Genomic DNA, 17,123 nt, shown 5'->3' with positions numbered 1-17,123 from the left:
CATACATTTCTCCAATCTGTAGTGATTCTTCAGATTATAATTCTTTGGGCATACCTGCATCAAGGATTGTCTTCCAAAGTTGTAATGCTTCATCTTCGATATCTTGATTTAATCCTACCAATATTTTGCAGTTCTATTCTTTGTAGCAAATCTGTTTTTATACTTTCCCATTGTTCCATCAATTTCTTCAACACTTACTTCTGGTTTTGTTATGAGCAATGTCCTTTCTCTTCTTTCCTTCTCTTGTACAACAGCTTCTTCCCATCTTACTTTGATTTTGCCAACTACTTCCTTAGGAATATTTTGCCCAAGTTCACTTGGAAATCTTTTGAATTTGTAAAAATGAGACAGTATTGCATCTTCTATGATCATTTTATCTTCATCAAACCATAGTCTATACTCTATTTCATGTATAACTTTGATAGTGTCATGTTGCTTTATTGCTTCAGCTAAATCAATAGTTGACTTAGAAATTTTAATAGTTGCTCTTTTACAAGTTCATTCTTCTTCTTCCTTGTACTGGTACTGGTTGATACTTGGCTTCTTGTTCTTCTCCTAGGTTGAGATGTAGTAGCTCTTGCAGTTTCAGATCTTGTTCTTCTTGTAGGTGTATCCTCTTCATCTTTCTTATCAGTAGCATGCCTCTTAGCTATTTTCTTCTTTATCTTAATATGTGACAGGTATTATTGTTGGGGATTTTTGTCTTCTTGTTTTGCTGCTTCCTTCACCTTTCTCATCTTTCGATTTGTTTTGTTTTGATGTTATCTTTCTGCACACTTCTTCATAAGTTCCAAATCTAATTGCTTCCACGTCCTTAGGTAGACTTAGTAATTGATCAATGCTTTTAATTAATTCATTCTCATTCACTTCATAGCTTGGGGGGGGGTATCCATGATGTTCTCGACTCTACTGTTTTGATTTCACATGAATGTGTGTTTACTAGAAAACATAAATCATTCTTATACTTTTCCACAATATGAGGTGGAATCCTATATCTCCTATGCATTTTCTCCTGAAATTCTTTGAAATATGTCCACATAATTGTATTGAAGTTTCCTCCCAATTGACTTTCTATTCATTATTTTGATAAATGATTGGTCTATCTAAGTTCCAAGTTACTTTACCAATACCTAGAAAATAATTATGTACATAAAAAATATACATACCAATAACATTCCAAATTTCATCTCTTGCTTCTTGGCTGGTTTGATCCTTCTCAGATTCAGCATCAGTTTATTCCTTGTCATATTTGTTAGATTGTATATGTTTCCTTGAGTAGCGATTACATATGCAACTTGTACTGCTCCTCTCGCTATGTTGTTTAAGCTACTCAATTGATAGACTTTATAACCAGTAATCATTGAGGGGAATCTTACTTCCTGATCCAAAATACTGCTCACAGTGATTCCTTTCTAATCTTGCTTGAATATAGCTAATCCTTAAATTCTATTTTGGAGTCCAGTTTCATAACGCATTCTCTTCCAACAGTCAATAAACATGTTGTCACGTGAATGATCTCTTTTGTAATTTCAATTGGCTTGTCTCTTTTGTAATGTATTCTCCGTGGGTTATGTTGATACGTATCTGATTTATTCTTCATCAAATGTCTTCAGTAGATGTCCATGTTTCAGTCCCTTTGTTTCCAGATGTCAAAACTCTTTCTTCAATTTTCTATCCTCGTCACACATTTCCTTGTAGGCTTCATTGATGTCCTCGTCTCCAAGTTCAATCAATTTGCAACGGGTAAAGGTTCCAATATCCTCTGTCAATATGACTCTTGTGGTATTGAAGATAAGGCTCCAATTTTGTTTGCCTTTGTAGCTTTCAGTGAATGGAATTGGTATTTAGGTTCGCAAACCTGTGACTTTTCAATCAATACTGCGACATTCATGCTTGCAGCCATAATAATTTCTGAGGTTTGTTTTCAAACTAGGTTCACTTCTTCAATTTCCTGAAAAGTTCTTTCTTTCGTATGCCTAGGGTTTGTAATCAAAATCTGATACCTTCAAATTCTTTTTGTATGATGAATTGCTCGCTATATTGTGATGCACACTTGATCTTTGTTCACACAATAGCTCTTTGAAATAATGTGACAATGATGAAATAGACACTCCTATCTATGGTAACCAAAGGTGTTCAATGGCTATTTGTACCAACCAATAAATGTTGTCAGACGACAAGATTTCCCTTACCAATAGTATCCTTCAATCCAACAGTTCTCCTCTTTATCCAATAGCATAAAAGTATACTCCTTTCAATTCTTATGACTCTACAATAGTCAAATTTGTATTGCTTCTTGTACTATATAATCTTATCACCAATACATCTGATTATGCTGATAGGTTTCATAACTCCAATGATCTAAGGGACTAAATGATAATTCAATGAAATTCTATGTCCCTAAGCATTTAGTTACTTGGTAAAAGAATTCCCCATGTCTGATGACAAAGAGTCTTCCACTGAAGAAACATTTTTATCCTTCTTTACCTTTATTTTCTTCATTTCTTCTCTGACTTGATCTTGATTTACAATTTCTTTTCCTATATTATCCTTGTCGATAGAGAACCAATATCTGCAATTGTATGTTGCATGACCAAATTACTAACAAATATAACACAGCAATCCCATTGCTCTCCAAGGTTCAAAGTTCCTTCCACTATCTCCCAATTTGCATTTTGATGTCAGATGTCTTGCTTTTCCACATTTAAAACACGTAACAGGATTGTTATCTCTTTTTCTCATGTAGTTCACTGATTTGTTAAACTTCCTTATTCGTGGCATCTTGGTTCTGCATTCCTTAGCTTTGTGTCCATAGTGATTGCACTTATAACAATATCCATTTAAATGTTGTTACCCGACAAGATTTCCCTTACCGACATTAACTTAGGTTACCAGTAATATCCTTCATTCCAACATTTCACCTCTTTATTCAATAGCATAGAAGTATACTCCTTTCAATTCTTATGACTCTCAAGTAGTCAAATTAGTATTGCTTCTTGTGCTATATAATCTTATCACCAATACATCTGATTATGCTAATAGGTTTCATAACTCCAATGATCTAAGGGACTGAATGATAATCCAATGAAATTTTAAGTCCCTAAGCATTTAGTGACTTGGTTGAAGAATTCCCCATGTCTGATGACAAAGGGTATTCCACTGAAGTAACATTTTCATCCTTCTTTACCGTATCTTCTTCATTTCTTCTCTGACTTGTTCTTGATTTACAATTTATTTTCCTTTATTATCCTTGTTGGTAGAAAACCAATATCTGCAATTGTATGATGCATGACCAAATTACTGACAAATGTAACATGGCAATCACATTACTCCCCAAGGTTCAAAGTTCCTTCCAGTATATCCGAATCTGCATCTTGATGTCAGATGTCTTGCTTTTCCACATTTTAAAAACATAATAGGGTTGTTACCTCCTTTTCTCATGTAGTTCACCTATTTGTTAAACTTCCTTATTGGTGGTATCTTGGTTTTTGCATTCCCCATCTTTATGTCCATAATGATTGCATTCATAGCAATATTCATCAAATCTTTCTCAAATGTCCTATTGACTATTCTAGATCTACACCCATAGGCTTTGTGACCATACTTATTGCAATTGTAACAATAACTATCAAAGGTGTAGTTCTTGGAAAATTCACTTGTCCGCTTCTACAAACATTTGCAGTATGACCAAATTTTCCACAATTGTAACAGGTGGGCTTATAAGGCTTCTTACTTTGCATGTGGTTGGATTCCTTAAGCATTTGTGCTAGTTGTTTAGTTCCATATTTTGAATATTCTTCAGTTTCAAGCTTGATCTTGTCGGTATATCCTAGTCCAGCAGTATCACCAGGTTTCCTTCGACTTTTCAGTTGCTCATCAATCTCCTCCATGCTTTGTTCAAACTTTGTGAATCTTTCATTAATTTCCTTTTCAACTTTCAGATTAACACTTCAATTCTTCTTTCCCTTGCTTTAGTTTCTGATTTTCATCTTGCAATTGCAAGTTCCTATCACCTATCCCTTCTAACTATTCAATTCGTGCTTGGATCTCATGTCTACTTTGTTTCTGATTGTTTCTTCAGCATTTTTCTTCATAGATTCCACGATTTCTTTGGCACTTTCACCAACTCTCATCCTTTCCAATACTTTAGTCATTCTTAGGGCTTGTTATTGGAGTTCTTTCTTCATTTGGCCATATCTCAAAGTAGTTAATTGTTCTTCTCAATAGGTCTGCAATAGCAGACCTATCATCTTCCTCTGACTTGACACTTCCCTCAAATAGTCTTTCAAGATCATCAAGGCTTATTTGCAATCATTCTAACAATTTCTTCCTCTTTGCAAATGGCATCTTCAATTTGTTTCTCCAAGCTTGTATCTATTGATTAGCATCTTCCAGAACTTCTTCAAGTTGCTTCTCATACCTGATACACATATATTTGTTGTATCATCAACTAGTTTACCAAAATGAAATAACATGTTACCTATTACTGAAATGTAGAGCAATGAACTTGTAACATGAACATCACACAAATAACACATAACTCAGTATTTTGGTCTCGCAGAAAACCCTCTATTAGAGAGAAAAACTGTGGTGTGGATGGTACCCACAACTCATCACAGAAGTAATAAGGTGTCCAGTTAAGAGCTTACAATAATGTCATCTTCTGAATGACTTCACCACATTAGGAGTGACTACTACCATGTTAGAACTATCTAAAATCCTATTGGAGACTACTGTGTTAAGAGATTTTATCCCACTTATACAATGTTCACCCTGTTAAAGGATTTACAGTGAGTTCACAAATAGAACTTCTAAGTCAGATTAAAGAAAGCCTGGTTAAAGGTTTTCACAATCTTGTTGCTAAACTATTAAGAATAAATCAACAAGAGTTTGACCTATGATTGCTTTCTCCTAAAGCTTTCAAATCCGTTCAACTCCTTCTCTACTCTACAATTGCTCTATTCTCAATCACTCCATAATTCTGTAACTTTGTTCTTCACTTCGTTTCTCGGTGTTCTTTCTCATATCACTCATCTCTTTTAGCTTCTATTTGATTGCTTTATATGATTCCTTTTCCTAGCCTAACTAGAGTTCCATGATACTTCCTCTCAAAGCTTTCATAAACCATTTTGACCTTTGCATGTCATCCTCAAATCTTGTGTTCTCATCCCCGATAAAACTTTTTTTTTATTTGCTAAACCTTCCTCAAATTCAACACTCGAATTGCTTCATCTTCTTCTATAAATTATTTTCCATAGTTCCTTGACTTATGTCCTTCATTTCTTCTTTTGTCCTAATTCAATGAATTTCTTCCTTTGATGATTGTGCCTCTAATTTTCCAAATTGTTCCTTCGTTAACCTATTTGTCCTGTTTGTTGTTTAACAATATTGCTCCTTTGCTCCAATATTGTTCCTTTGTACTGATTAGCTCTATTCATTTCTTGTGTACCGATAATCATATAGTTATCTAATAACGTTATCCTTCTTGCCTTTTCTGATATTGTCTTTTGTTCTTCGATATAACTTATCTATTTACCTGTTTGCCTAACCAGTTCATTTATTGACTCAACTTCTCAATAGTGATCTTTTTCTCCTTTATGATTTGCCAACAATGACAACCATATTCAAAATCTTCATTAATAACTTGTAGAGGATTTTGTCAAGTAACACCCACCACACTACACCCTAGGCTAGCCCCTTCATGGACACGTGATTGTTGACCCCACCATCTGGTTTAGGCAAACAACAACTAGCATAATAGAGGAACCTTCATTTGGGTTTAGCCAACATATAGGGTTTTCAACCAACAAGAACATTGCATGCCCACCATGTTAGGCTTGACCTTGATACCTTGACTCTTATACCAAGCAAAGCAACCACTATACCAAATGACCTGATTCCTAGTGCATAGCTCAATGACATTACAAGTGAGGTTTTCGGCCTTCTAGAGTGCCTAGAGGTAGGACCTCCCATAGACACATGGTTGTCCCACCATCTAGTTTAGGTAACCATCTGTTAATACAACATAGAAATGTTGATGCAAAAAATATCTTTAAAAAATTTAAACTAGAAGCCATTACATCTTATTGTTATGGATTGTGGAAATCTCGTCCTTGATAGAAAAAATTGTTGACGTCTTAACATTGCTAGGTTTTCATCCAACGACGGCATTATAAGCAAAAAATGACTACACCAAAAGCTCACATTGTTAGTAAATGACACTTACTGATGTTAAGGGTTAGGTGTTTGTCCCACTAAAGTTCCTAGAGATGACTCCTTGTGAAATATGGCTACCTCACCATCTGGTTCATGTACACACCCACCAACACAAAAAGTATTGTCCCTCAAGGTTTGGCATTGTTGGATGTTTCATACAAGGGAATTACAAGCCTACCACATTCTACAGTAGTCAACCTTGAGACCTCAACACTAATATCACAAAAAGAAACAACTATGCCAAATGTTTGGACTAGTGGTCTCTTGCCCAAAGGATGAAGCGGTCACTCGACCATTCTTTGGGCCACACTAGATCTGTGAGGCCTCACAGGGGGTACATTTAGTAGCATCATCCTATCTCCAGCGGTTCTCTCAGATGACTCGGGATACACCTTCATCCCAGACCTTATCCTTCGATTCTAGACTACTTCTTGCATGTGAGAAGTATTTAGTCTTTTCTTGTTCTGTTCATTTTCTTTCCTATTTGTTCTTTCCACGGACACTATTTGGTGCTCTCTTTCCTAGTTGTTGCCTTGGTTGTACATGTCTCAATCCCCTAGACCCTTGTGATCCCTTGTTGGACATTGATAAATTTATCTTATCTTATCGTACCAATGAACCGGTTCTTCAAATCCAAACTGACAACTTATATTTTTTTCATAAAACCCTACCCTTTATGAGGATCTTACTAGATTTTCTATGGTTGATGATAATGATGACATCCCTGCACATGGTGCATGTAGTGCAAGTGGAAACACTTTGGGTTCACATGATATTGAACTTATAGCAATTGAAAATGAAAATCCAAAAGATGAAATTTTTATTATCCTTTTGATGATTGATGAATCATGAACTACATTTTGTAATTGTAAGGATTTTCACTGAAATAGTGAACATAGATATACATGACATGGCTTATTGGAATATTTTTTAACAATTGATAGCCATTTGATTTTTACCTTTGGCATTTGGCATTCATCAATGATGAGCTGAAATATCTCTAACCGAATATTTACTCATTTTCCCTCAAAATAACATCTAGATCATAAAAAAGCATAAAACTGTCTCATAAATAAAACCAGCAATGTAAACCATAGGAAATAACCCAACTGATAGTTATCTGGTTGTTTCCACAAACTGATATTCAGCACTTTAATACAGGCAGATGTATTACAAAACACAATAGAAAATCAGAAGATTTACCATGAGATATTAACCCGTTCTTCTCATAATAGTATTCAACAATCAAGCATATAAAATGCATTACAAACTAGTAATATAAAAGACCAGTAAACTCTTATACAACGCCTTAGAACACGTTATTGCATTATACAACAGCAATACAATAACCGACTTCCAACATCCAATCCTAAATACAGCTTAACAGTCAGATTGGAAAAACTTTAAAAAAAGAACCTAGTAAGCACATGTGAAACACCTGAATTGATGTCTCCCCGGACAATGAGTTTGCATCCACAGTCTACTGGCATGAGGGGCTACATCCTCATACTAGCTAAAAGCTGAAGCTTTTCAAACACTCTCGCAAGAGAGAAACTGAAATCTGAAATAATAAATCAAGCATAACCAGCAATGACCCTCTTTCTCCTTTTAATACACAAACTAAGACTCTTTGACTCCACTCTGGCTTTCATCCTATTCCCTTGTGGCTCTTCAACTTCCTTATGGCATTTTGTCTTGTTCCTCCTTGACCATTGGCCCTCTTTATAACATTAAATTGACCTTTTAATAATTTGAGTCTTTGTCTCATAGTCAATTTTAACATTATATAAAATAAGTCTTCAATATTTCTAATGTTCCAAAAAGGGAAATTACAAATCTCCCCTCCTTAAAATTGCTTGTCCTCATGCAATCAGTATCAGGATCCCATACAAATCTGCAGGTAGCCCTGTAGCCCAAACTGAAAACAATTCCAGCCACACTGCAAAGTAAGTTGTCACTCTACAATCTATCTCTCAACCAAATCCCTGGATCCCATTTAACTCTCTAAAGAAACTTTGCACCTGTAAACTGAACAACTCTAATTATGACTGATACCACTAAATTCTACCTCAAACTGAGCAGAATTACAACAAGGTCTTCAACAAGCCATAAATACATATGATCAACACCTAGATCCCAAACCTTGTTGTCATAACCAGCCAGTATGATAAGGTAGAAATGTATCCATGAACTATGCATAACCCAGTAGATGGTGACAACCCGGCCTAAATAGATGACGTAATAAACAAGCCGCTCAAAATTTGAAGGTAACACCCTGGGCTCAACAAATATCATACTGTCATCTTCAATCTGGAGAACCTCTGAGTACATAGGTACTATGAATAAGAATGAAGCTGAAAGAGCATTCCTTATGATCAACACATAACTCTCCTCAAAACTACACTAAAAACTATCCAAAAGCTAATGTATATAATCCAACCAACTCCTATATGGTGTGAAATCAAGAACCCTATGTGGACTGATCCAATTATGCACAACCCTAGTCAAATCACTACTTCCATCCTGTGACCCATATTCATTGCTAAGAATCGTACCAGGATTCCATATCCTGAAATCAGAATCATCTTCATCATGATAATAAAAAGTAAAGTCCTCATTTATCTCAAAAAGGGGATTATCGGAAACCCAATCAGCATCTACTTCAAACACGGGGTTATCGGTAAGCTGAATGTGATCTGAAACTTTGGAACTTGGTCACTTGGGGCACCTATCCAAATCAAAAGTTTGTTGAATGCTATCAAGCTCAATAATGACTTCTTTGAAAAATTCTTGCCTCACCTTACCCTCATGTTCCCAAGAGTGATTCGTGACCCTACTCTGATTTTCTGCTTCCTGAAGAGAAAATCGAGTTTCATCTAATGCCTCCTAAGCAGACTTAAGCTCCCTATTGAGCTCCATAATCCCATTCCTTTCCTTTTTCAGCTGATCAACATGTATTTCAGCAACCCTACGAATGTTATCCCTGTCGAAAAGCAAATATAAATAATCTGATTTCATAGTTTTAAAAGTTGTTTTGATCACTTGCAAATTAGAAACAAGCCAATCTGCTTCCACTCCCCTTTGAACCTTTCTGTAGAGCTCTTCCACCAACTTGTGAGTGTTTTCATAACGTACCAACGATGCCACAACCATATCATTACTAACCTTCAACTGATTCTTAAAGGCAAGTATTTCGTTATTGTTCTATTGAGTCGATTCGTCGTTTTGCAGTGTCATCTTAGATTGTTCCTATGAATTCCTGTCATGGACGTAGGAAATATATGGTTCATCACACAAAGAACCCAACCAACTATTACCTTGTGTACAACTGATCTCATCAACCTATTTGTCAAAGCTAATCTCCAAATCACCAACGTAGAAACTTGCACCTTGTGTCACCTCTTCTGAGTGATCACCAGAAGGTTGCAAGTCAATGGGGTTTGACTGCACTTCTTCTTCAAGGTCCCCTATTAGATGATTTAGGTCTGCTGGAATTTCATCATACAAATTTTTGTACTAGTCTTTTTCAAGGAGATCCTGAACCAATTCAAAGTACTTTCTTTTTTTCATATCCGTCTTATTTTGCTGCTCTAGATGAAGCTCCAAGTAATCATTGAATGGTAAGTTATTTTGAACTCGGTTAGGAAGTTTGTTATATTCTCTATAAATGTCGAGTATTTTTGCTCTTATATCAGCATTTCCACTTCTATAGGCCAGCTTGTCATTAGCATGTTTTAAATGTCCCTGTTTATCATAAACCTTCCTTTCATATTCATTGGTTTTCTTTACTTTTTCCTTGGCATAGTTATCCTTCCTATCCCCTATATCTAGTGCAAAGCAATTAACTTGTTCCATGCGTTTTTCATTTTGATGAAATGGAGGAAAAAAATTCTTTGTGGCGGCAGTTATGGGATCATCAACTAATGATTTGTTGCATCTAGTTGTTGGTGCTAAAGTTGATGAAGCAACATGACCATCTATACCTCCACTAACAGCTACTGATGTATCAAGGAGGTCCTTATTCATTCAACTATGAAACAAAGCACCTGAAGGAGACTGGATGGTTGAATTATGGTTGTTGGTCAAATCTGCAATTCTAGGATAAGCAACATTTGGAGATTGTGAAGAAGACGACTCGGCCATAGATGATAAATTATAACCCCTAACCTTTGGTTTTCTCCCCACAATTAAGCCATCCAAAAGATCAATGCGTGGACTATTCCCCAAAATGTTATTGCACATGAAAGGATTCTTCTGCATGGTAGGTAGTGGTGATTGACCAGGCCCAAAGGAGATATTCTCTCGGTGTCTGTAAAATTCAGTATTTCTAATCTCAGATAACATATTTCATTGCATAACCTTTTTCTCTCCAGCATCTTGATATGGGTTAGTCTTACTTAAAAAAGGTGAAGCAACAGCTACAGCGTTTTTATCCAAAAACATGTCCTGGATCTACTGCCCTGAATTATTATGTATCTGAGGTGTTGTATTTTCTGCAGCATGTAAATTGTTTTTATCTTGGAGAAGCCATAGATCTTGGGCCAATTGTGCAGAAACTTGCTGATCTAAGATAAAGCTATCCATCTTTGCAAATTGCGGCAGAGCTATATTGGAAGTCTCAGCGAGAATCGCAGAGCCTGAGGCCCCATGAGATCTACTATGAACTCCCCTTCATCTAGTTTTATGATGTAGATTGCTTCTCCATCGATTACTAGTCTACAAGGGATACCAACAAGTTCTACTAATACCTGACGTGGAAAATAATGGAGAGACAACCAATGATACACTAATAACTATATTCCTATTACGCTGACAATCGTCCCTTTGAATGCCAACTGTCAAGAATATCATTCACGCTGAATTCCAACCTCATACCACAATCCAACGGCCATGAATGTGTAAACTACTCAATCTCATTCACTCAATGACACCAATTACTCCCTTATTCTCTATGATTCTGATATAAAATATTTCATGGCAAGGGCGTTATTTAACTTTCTTCTAATGGTCGGTTCCCTCTTATCCTAACCACAAGATTTTCCTAACCGTCTTATTTTGGTGAAGATTGAGGATGTGAAGATGGACGTAAATTCTAATCCTCAGTGGTGACCCACTTATCACCCAGACATTATTTGACACTCACCGTAATTCCCTATTCAGAAACTTGTTCACGTCAATGGAAGTGTAAGCCAACATCTCACAAAAACCTTCAAGATAACGACTCCAGATTTTCAAATGTCAAGAGTATGTAATGCCACGTGGAGACTCTCTTGTTCCCACTGTCGCCTTCCAATGATTCTTGACTTGAAGGCAGTTCGAAAAAGGCATAACCATTTCACTGCACCTAATGGTGGTGGTTCTTCAATTCAGCTTTGACGTTATAAGCTCCTACATGGGCAACTAGACCAATCCTGCGACCTCCAATTAACTCATGATGTCTTCCTTCTATGACTGGAATCTACACCTGTATGGTGGTTGTTACAAGATTTCCAGTGCGCAACTATAGTTTTTTGAAGTATTCACTCCAAATATATCAATCATTTGTAGTACTCCTTAAGATTAAAACACCCTTCACTATCACCTGCGCGACTCCAGACCTGAGTAGCTCCTTCACGGCAATTAGAATTTGAAAATTTATTTTGCAATTAATGATGCCAATGGAACGATAATCTGCATATTTCTTTTATTTCTGCATCCGATACGAACGGATGTGGGAAGCCTCCGGAGGCGTTGCAGGTGCTTCCCGGATGCCTGCGGGTGGCTTCCGGGCAGCATCCGCAAGGAATCCGAAAGCATCCGGACACATCCACGGGAGTTAGGCGGAAAACCAATAAAATAATGTACATTTTAACTTAAAACTATGAAACAACATGTGACTAAAAGCATTTTTTCACAATAAAACCCTAAAACGACCCTAGAAGACAACATAGAAGCATTCACAAGAGTCATTTTAGAGTTTTGTTTGCACCTACAGCCACTCCTTCATTGTGAAGCTAAGTTCAGCATTTTCGAAGAGGATCGATCGAAGAGGGAGAGATAGCTTTCTCAAAGAAGTTTAAACCATTCAAGGTAAGTGATCAATCCTTTTCTTGAGTATTTAAATGAATTTTTTTTGAGTTTTTGATTTTTTTTTAAGTTCTTGAAGATTTTTTTAAAGTTTTTTTTCAATTTTTTTTTTTTGAAAGATATGTAGAAGCAACTTTGGGTATCTATTTTAGTAGTTTTTCTCACTTCTTTCCACTTGTATGCATGATCATTGATGTTCATCGTTGTGAGGAACTAATTAAAATTTATTTATTTTCTTATAAAATAGGTTGCAAAAAACTAGGCAAGAATGGATACCGGTGGTAGTGCTAGTCAAAGTTCAGTGGGGGGCCAAGGAGGGGAAGGGACTGATAATTTCAAAATTGATGTAGGTTCTCCTTTGTGGAGACATAAAACACGGATATCACAGGTTTCAGGAGGTGGCTCATACTATTGGAAGTGCAATTATTGTCAAAGTAACAAAGGAAAACCTTTCAATAGCTCATATTCTCGAGTGAAGCTTCATTTTATGGGCCCTGCTGGCAAAGGATTTGGAATATGCAAAGGCAAAAATGGTACTGGGATGACTAGCGCGGAAATACTTTCATTTGTAAGAGAACAAGAAGTTGCTGATGCATTGATCAATAGATCAAAAAAAAGCTACTATCAAGGTCCTTCCTCAAAGAGCAAGCCAAAGACACCCACTGAACCAATGGCATCCTCCCAACACCCATTCTTGTAGGTACCTGTGCTAGAAGAGGATGAGGAAGAAGTGGAAATTTCAACCCGTAAAAGAGGCCCATTGGACACCGCATTTAAAATGGGGGCAAGAGACCGCACTGATGAAGCTATTGCACGTTGCCTCTATGCGAATGGGCTTTCTTTCAACTTGGTGAGATCACCATATTCAAAGGAAATGGTGGCAGCAATCAAAGAATCACCAGCTGACTACACAAGCCCGGGCTATGAAAAGGTGCGTACAACTTTATTGCAACAAGAGAGGGCACATATAGAGAGAGACCTTCAACCAATCAAAAAATCTAAGAAAACTTCGGGTCTAACTATTGTGTCAGATGGTTGGAAGGATACAAGAAACCGGCCACTGATTAATGTGATTGCAATTTCCCCCAAAGGGGCAATGTTTTTGAAGGCCATTGATTGTGAAGGGCAAGTGAAGGATTCGGAATTCATTTCTAGAATTCTCATTGAGGCCATTGAGATGGTGGGTAGTGAGAATGTGGTACAAGTGGTCACTGACAATGCCAAAAATTACAGGGGTGCGGGTGCTTTAGTTGAGAGTCCATATGACCATATTTTTTGGACTCCATGCACTGTTCACTCCCTTAACTTGATCATGCAAAGGATTGGCACTGAAGTAGATTGGGTGAAGAAAATATATGAAGAGGGGGAGGACATACAGATGTTTGTGACCAACCACCACATGTCACAATCCATTTTTAGAACATACTCCAAATTGGAGTTGCTGAAGGTAAATTAATTTTTTTAAATTACTAAGTTTCATGGTTTTGTGATTTAGTTAAAAATTAAAATTTATAATTATATTGTCAATTGACATATTGTTAACTTGCTTAGGTTGCTGAGACCCGTTTTGCATCTCATACAATCGTTATGAGACGACTCCTCAAGGTAAAAGATGCATTAAGTCAAATGGTCATCGGTCATCAATGGGGTGTATGGAAGATCTCAAATTCAGAAAGAGCACAAAGGATCAGGAATTTGATCTTGAATGAGAGTTGGTGGGCTCGTGTGGCATATGTATTGGATTTCACCAAGCCCATCATGACTATGCTCCGTTTTGCTGATACAGATACACCTTGCTTAGGGGATGTGTATGATGGCATGGACACCATGGTTGAGAAGGTAAAACATTCTATACAAGCACATGAGAGTGACCCCACACAATGTGAAGCCTTATGCAAACAAGTGCAAGCAATTATCAACCATCGCTGGAATAAGATGACTACCCCATTGCACCTCCTTGCATATGCCTTATCTCCTAGGTACTATAGTGAGGAGATAGCTGGTATGCCAAGTAGAGTTGCACCATTTGCGGATGAGGAGGTTGCTAAGGGGTGCCACAAAGCCCTTTCAAGACTCTTCCCACTGGAAGAAATGCATGAAAAAGTGAGGGAAGAATTTGGGTTGTTTGCTTCAGGGTTAAAGCATTCTCCATTTGCAGTAAAGGACCAAAATAGAATGCGAGCTATCACATGGTGGTACATGTATGGTCAACCTTTCAAGCATCTTCAACCTCTTGCAATCAAAGTCCTATCACAAGTAAGTTTTTTTATTTTGTTTTATAAATTTGTTTTAAAATTTTATGTTTACACTTGCATTGTAGAATTTAGTGTTTCACACATTCTATAAAATTAATTTGCTTTTCATTTGTATGTTTTGTGACAACTATATAGGTTGCTAGTTCTTCTGCTGCTGAAAGGAATTGGAGTACATACTCCTTTATCCATTCGGTGAAGCGCAACCGGTTAGGCTCCAAGAAAGCTGAGGACTTGGTCTTTGTCCACACCAACTTGCGTCTTTTGTCACGTAAGAATGATCATTACAAGGGGCAACAAAGCTTTGGGATGTAGCCCCTGAGTGTGCAGATTTGGATGCAACACTTCATGATCTTGTTACAGTTGGAGACAGTGATGATGTTAGTGTGGCACGTGGTACATCTAGCATAAGTGGAACCATGCTTGGTTCAAATGATCTTTCAGCAGTTGGAGATGACAATGAGAATGTGGATTTTCTTGCAAATCCCTATGATTCAGAGACAGACTCTGATTGATTGAATCTTCAGACTTCAATCATTTACCATGTTTTTAAATTTTATTTTGTTGAAATCTTGAACATGACCTATTTGAACTTATTGTTTAAGAGTCAAGACTAAACGCTAATGTTGGACAAGCACATATTGATATTGATATATGAATATCATATGAATTTTGAAATATCTTGAATTTTGTTTAAGGGTTCAGTTAACTGTTAAGTATCATAGATTCATAGTTATATTATGCTTTATCAAATGATTTGTTTTTGTATATTTCTTGCATTTCTTTGCATATGTTAATATTATAATAATATATATATATATATATATATATATATACGTTTCCTCCCGCATCCGCATCCAAAAAAAAAAAATCCCCGCATCCCGTATCCGCTTCCGAAATCCGCATATGAATCGGTAACTTAGAATATTTCTAATGTCAAACACATCCAAACCCCCCAAAACAATTCCACATATCCACATGTACCCACATCCATACCCGGATCCAAACCGGTATGTTAGATTAACTAACCTACGAATCTTGTGCAAATCCACCTAGGTTGGCTGAAATGGGTTATCGTTCAATCAACCAAGAAGACCCAAATGTTTTTGTCCTAGGGTTCGCTGAACCAAAAGCAGAAGCTCTCAAAGCTTTCCAACAAAATAACAAGCCAAGAATAATAATGAAATACTTTTTGGCTCTTAACTTTTTTTATATTCACCTTTGAGAGAATTATTTTATTTTATTTTATTCCATTTTCCCACTCATAAAGTGACCCACTTTATAAATTTCCATGGAAATTATATAAAGTTGTTTTTTAAAATAGCCAAGGTCAAGCATTTATTTAATTAAATATAAATAATTCTATGATGCATAATACTATTTAAAAATTAAATTAAATTATTATTTTAATGACTTCTAAATAATTAAAATTAGTTATCTTGTACTTTATTCACTTTTTTGACAGCTTAATTCTAATCATTTCATTATTCTCGGAGGTCAAATAGAAGGGGACTTTACATACTCCCTAATATTTACAACACCAAGTAATTGATTATACAAGTGTTTCTAAAATAGAAGTGAATGGAGCATTGTTGGAAGATGATGTAGTTTATCTTCCAACAATTACTCAAACAATGAATTGAAAGTGCTTGCGAAGAAGCAACAGAATCACAAACTTGTTTTGGACCACAGATTCACCATAATTACCACTAGATGGAATTGGATACAATGTTCTTGGTCTGGTGATAAGGGTTGTTTCTCCCAGTTTGATCCATTTCTATCAAAATTTGGCATCCACAACTCCTCAGTGATATTTCCAAATCAAATCACTGAAAAGTGAAAAGCAGAAATTTCATTAATTCTATCTCTGAGAAAAATTATCTGTGCTTTCCCAATGTGTCAATGATGGGCTACATAATGCAGAATGAAGATAGAGGCATTGCTGATAGGGACAGCATAGGAGCTACAAGGCAATAAGATTAAAAGTCTTGTGCCCATAGACATTTTCTGAAGGGTGGAATCAAGCAGATTTATTTAGATTCGAATGGGAATTATATCATAGAGGTGCAACTGCTGAAGAGTTATTCTTTAGTGAAGATGTGTGCAATCCTCTACTTGATCGTAACGCCAAGGCTTGCCTCTGTGTCTTTCACCATTCAGGCATCCTAATGGGACCTGTAAGAAAAATATTGCCACGTGAATTAATACAATATCTATGAAAAGTTTATGCTGTGTCCCAAAAATCATTTGTTCTGCAAAGGATTTACATTGATTTCATGCAGCATGGACTCTAATTGTGTTTATTTGGATGAAAAATCACATCTATTTCTGCTATTCAGAGAAAAAGGCCATCAAAGAGAAAAGGGACTATAGAAACATTATACCAAAGAAGAATACTTACCAAACACACTACTAGACAGAAGCACTTCTATGACTCCAAAATGTATTCAAAGAATTTTAGACATAGAACAGAGGCCCAATGGCATACTGAGATTAACTGACACATTTCTCCTTGATGCTACTTTTCTACTTTGGAATACATCTTTCACAATCTTGGCTCTTCAGTCACAAGGTTCGAATTCGAATTTG

General features: G+C 36.4%; 1 protein-coding gene and 1 pseudogene across 1 annotated transcript in view; both read right to left on the bottom strand.

Annotated features, from left to right (window-relative positions):
* LOC149561924 (E3 ubiquitin-protein ligase RGLG3-like) overlaps window positions 1-17,123 on the bottom strand; it is an 80,163-nt gene that overhangs the window by 19,159 nt on the left and 43,881 nt on the right. The window lies entirely within an intron of this gene.
* On the bottom strand, window positions 9,733-12,022 carry LOC149561926 (uncharacterized; annotated as a pseudogene).

Source organism: Cupressus sempervirens, chromosome 4, assembly GCF_028749045.1.
Source record: "Cupressus sempervirens isolate cs-2001-9-10 chromosome 4, ASM2874904v1, whole genome shotgun sequence".
Lineage (NCBI taxonomy): Eukaryota > Viridiplantae > Streptophyta > Pinopsida > Cupressales > Cupressaceae > Cupressus > Cupressus sempervirens.
Note: the sequence above shows the minus strand (reverse complement) of the source record. Positions and strands in the feature narration are given on the sequence as shown.